Source organism: Phoca vitulina, unplaced genomic scaffold (genome assembly GCF_004348235.1).
Source record: "Phoca vitulina isolate PV1807 unplaced genomic scaffold, GSC_HSeal_1.0 scaffold25, whole genome shotgun sequence".
NCBI classification, from domain to species: Eukaryota; Metazoa; Chordata; class Mammalia; order Carnivora; family Phocidae; genus Phoca; species Phoca vitulina.
Genome location: NW_022589728.1, coordinates 28,595,271 through 28,600,082, shown reverse-complemented (window position 1 = coordinate 28,600,082; position 4,812 = coordinate 28,595,271). Strand labels below are relative to the sequence as shown.

Below are 4,812 nucleotides of genomic sequence, written 5' to 3'. Positions count from 1 at the left end.
GAGAGTATTTCCAACTGGGAATCAAAATTGGTTCGTGGAGGAGAAAAGGTCCTATTTATACAGTGCCAACCTTACATAGTCTTCAGAAAAATGATATGATGCCGGTATGATCCCCACTTTACAAGAAAGAAACTAAAGCTCAGAGAAGCTAAGTACTGGCCTAATGTCATAGAATAATGACAGATATTTAAATGGGGGGTCACCTCTGATTCCCAAACCTCTTCTTTTTTTCAAGTAACAATTATTAAGCTCCAGAAGTAGAGATGACAAACCAATCTATAAACTGTTTTTATTTTAGACTCTCTTACATATGAATAAAATGGTAACTCAGAATGTTTAAGTGACCTGGTTAGTATTAAATAGACAACAAATGGTGGATCCAGGATTTGTACATAGGTCTTTTTTAACACTTTTATCATGGATACTTGTTTTCCTCTTCTTTTTTAAAAAACATTTAACATGAGTCTACCTTCTTAACAGATTTTTAAAGAGCACAATACGTATCATTTTTTTAAAATATGGAATGCTTCATGAATTTGTGTGTCATCCTTGTGCAGAGGCCATGCTAATCTCTGTATTGTTCCAATTTTAGTCTATATGCTGCTGAAACAAGTCTACAGTATTGTTAACTACAGGCACAGTAATGTACAGCAGATCTCTAGATCTTATTCATCTTGTATAATTGAAATTTTATACCCATTGAACAGTAACTCCCCATTCCCACTTTCTTCTTTCCCTTGTAATCACCATTCGACTCTCCATTTCCATGAATTTGACTATTCTAGATACTTCATGTAAGTGGAATCATGCAGTATTTGTCCTTCTGTGACTGGTTTGTTTCACCAGCATAATGTCCTCCAAGTTCATCTATATCATAGCATATGGTAGGATTTCTTTTTTTTTTTTAAAGTTGAGTGTGTTCCATTGGATGTGTATACCATTTTTTTTTTATCCATACATCCATCAATGGACATTTAGGTCATTTCCATGTTTTGACTCTTGAATAATGCTATAGTGAACATGGGCGTGCACATATCTCTTTGAGATCCTGATTTCAGTTCTCTTGGATAAATACCCAGAAGTGGGATTGCTGATTAGATGGTAATTCTATTTTTAATTTTGGGGGGAACTTCATGATGTTTTCCATAGCAGCTGCATCATATTACATTCTCACCAATTGTGTATTATGGATAATTTTAAACACACATTGTGGAGAGAAAGGTACAGTGTGCCTGCATGTACCCATTATTCAGATTTAACACTCATTGGCTCACAGCCATGTTTGCATTCATTTGCACCACCTTTACTGTTTCTGCCCCCAGAATTCTCTCTCTCTCTCTCTCTTTTTTTTTTTTCCTCGTATGACCTAGCAATTGCACTACTGGGTATTTACCCCTAAGATACAAATTAGTGATCCCAGAATTCTCTTGAAACAAGTTCCCAGACATCAGATTTCATCCATAAATATTTGAGTATATGTCTCTAACAAAAAAGAACTTTTGTTAAAGACCATAGTCATAGTGCCATGTTCGTACATAAAAAATTCTAGTAATGTCTTTATATCACCCAATATCCAGTCAGTATTTTTCTCATACATGTTTTATTGGTTTGTTTGTTTAAAAATTCTGTGTTGCTGGTTTGTTTGAATTGACATTCCAACAGGCTGCACACACTGCATTCTATTGGGAGGTCTCTTAAAGATTTTTCATTTCATAGGTTACCTTAACTTTTATTTTTAAATATTTAGTTGAAATTGATTTGTTGAAGAAATTGAGTAATTCATCTTGTGAACTTCCTTACTTTCTGGATATTGCTGATTGCATTCTCATTTAAAAATTGAAAAACATCGGGGTGCCTGGGTGGCTCAGTCGTTAAGCGTCTGCCTTTGGCTCAGGTCATGGTCCTGGGGTCTGGGATCGAGCCCCGCATTGGGCTCCCTGTTCCGCGGGAAGCCTGCTTCTCCCTCTCTCACGCCCCCTGCTTGTGTTCCCTCTCTCACTTTCCTGGTTAAATCAAAAGGCTTGATCATATTTAGACTATTTTTTTTTGGCAAGACTACTTCTTCAGTGGTGTTGTAAATTTCCATCAAGAGATGCATAATGTCCAGTTGTCTTCGCTGTGATGTTAGCTGCCATTAAGAATCATTTTTTCCAGATTCAGAGTTTACTTAGGGGTTTGCAAAATGGTAATATTCCAGTCATTTTATTACATCTTTATATGCTAGCTGGACTACTTCTGTAGACAGAATTTCTTTCTCATCAACTTTTTGAATACACTGAGGTGCAGTTTTGACCGGAAAAATAAATTATCTCTATGAATCTTCCCCTTTATTTATAGTGTTTAGAATAATGAGTTGGTTTTCCCACCATTCTCCAAAGGTGATCAATTTTTTCAAAATGATAATTGCAAATTCCTGGATTTTTAACATATTTGTTTCATTTAAATCCACTGATATTATTCCTCTTATTGGTGCTGCCAAAGACTCATCTTTGAACAGTGGGAGCTACTTCAAGACGGTTCATGAGTTCTATTGACATTTTTCCAATAATTTTTGATAAATTCCTTGCTTTTTGGAATGGCAAAATATTCAGATTTATTTTACAAATTTCCTGCTCCTGACTTTTTTTAAATTTATATTTATTTATTTAAAGATTTTATTTATTTATTTGACAGAGAGAGACACAGTGAGAGAGGGAACACAAGCAGGGGGAGTGGGAGAGGGAGAAGCAGGCTCCCCACGGAGCAGGGAGCCCGATGCGGGGCTCGATCCCAGGACCCTGGGACCGTGACCTGAGCCGAAGGCAGACGCTTAACGACTGAGCCACCCAGGTGCCCGCTCCTGACTTTTATACCTGTCTGTTCTATGTTTTCTCCTATCATGTGTGATAATTTTATATAATTGTAGTTTAATCTCCCATTGTGTGTACATGTGCACATATGTATACACCCATATCCTCCCTTTCCTAGATAAATGATAATACAGTGTATATGTACATATTGCTTCTACAGCTTGCTGTTTTAATTTAACAGTGTATCCAGGAAATTGCATATGAGAAAGTAATAATTTTTTTTTACAGTTCTGTAGTGTTCCATTTTAAGTATCTCAGAGTTAATCCAATTCATCTTGTACTGATGAAAATTTAGGTTGTTTCTGGCTTTTTACCATTTTAAATTTTACAATAAATAGCCATGTATATACATACATCTTTTCACATTTTATTATTTTATATTTGAGATAGATTCCTAGAGAAGAGGTAAACATAAATAATATGTAATTTTGCTAAATAGTGCCAAATTGGCTTCCACAGCATTTGTAACATTTTGCATTCTTTTTAGTAATGCATATGTATTTATTTCCCCTTAGCCTTTCCAACTGAGTATGTGGGTAAGCTCTTGCTTTTCTGTCAACTTGATAAATAAGATAAATATATCTATGTGATATTAATTTGCATTTCTCTAACTCTGAGCTATTCTCTTAATTATGAGCCTCATATATTTGAGAGTCCTAAACATATGAGGACCATTGTATTTTCTTTTCTAGAAACTATCTGTTCATATCCCTAGACTTTTTTTAATAGCATTGTAGACCTTCTAATTTTGCTTATGAAGTTATATTTATCATGCATTTTTAACCTTTACGTAGTCAAATTTATTATTTTCCTTCTTGCTTTAAGATTTTGAGTCCGAGGAGACTTTTCTTCACTTCTAGGTTATAGAGAAATTCACAAATGTTTGTACTTGTGTAATTTCGTTTTTTTACACTTAAATTTCTATTTTTTTGAATTTTCATCAGTTTGGGGTGTAAGAAATAAATTCCATTTTTATTATTTTTCCTATTACTGTCCAGTTATTTTTGCACCATTTATTAAAATACCCATATTTCCCACTTGATTTGTGACTCAATTTTCATTGAATACTACAAACAATTGTGTATATTTCTGGATTCTTCATTCTTTTTTTGCTCATCTCTCTGGCTAGTCATATGCCAAGAGCACACTGTTTTAATTATAGAGGCCTTAGAAAATGTTTATATCTGGTTGGGTTATCAACTCCCTTTCCTCACTATTGCTCTTCCTTTTCAAGTGAACCTAGATCTTAGGTTTTTTCATTAGATTCTACTTCCTTTAAGTAGATGTCACAAAACCAGAATGTTTAGATTCTTCTAGAAAGGAAAATAAGAAAGTAAGATTGTGAATGAATTTGATGGCAAAACAGGGTCAAATATAATTTCCTTTTTAGTTTTTGTTTTAATTAAAAGGATAAGAAGAACCAAGCGTTATCAGTTCATGTAGCCTTTTTTCCCCTTCTATAGGTCCCCTTGGAGAAGTGATGTATTATCCTAATTTAGCAATCAACATTTCCATCCTATGGATCACTTAATTAGCTCTGATAGAATACAGAGAGAGATGCTTTGTGTTTGAAAACACTTAAAGAATTAATACTTATTGATGATAACACACTTCTAATACCTGGTGGTAAAGCCCTGGGTGTTTCTGTATAAGATCCAAGGCATGGTGACACGGTTGCTATATTGGTATTGGTATGTACTGGTGTGTGTGTGTGTGTGTGTGTGTGTGCACATTCTTCACTAGAATACGGTGGGGTTCAATGTTTATATTGTCAGTTTCAAAAATCCAGTTCTTAACATGGTAATGCAAAAGGAGAAAACAATAATTATAATGTGTGTAGATCCGAAAGCCTGACAGTTTTAGCTGAAAAGGGATTTGCTAAGGGAACTATTTGAGCAAAATATTGGGTTTTTCAGATTGAGATTTACTGTCATGGGTGATCCTGTTTTCAAAAGCTTAATTG

At 34.5% G+C, this 4,812-nt stretch overlaps 1 non-coding gene across 1 annotated transcript; it reads right to left on the bottom strand.

Annotated features, from left to right (window-relative positions):
* Positions 1 to 512: 512 nt before the first annotated feature.
* Positions 513 to 612, bottom strand: LOC116643310. Its single transcript, XR_004301525.1, has one exon. It is a non-coding gene; the product is annotated as a U6 spliceosomal RNA (small nuclear RNA).
* Between the last annotated feature and the right edge of the window lie 4,200 nt (positions 613 to 4,812).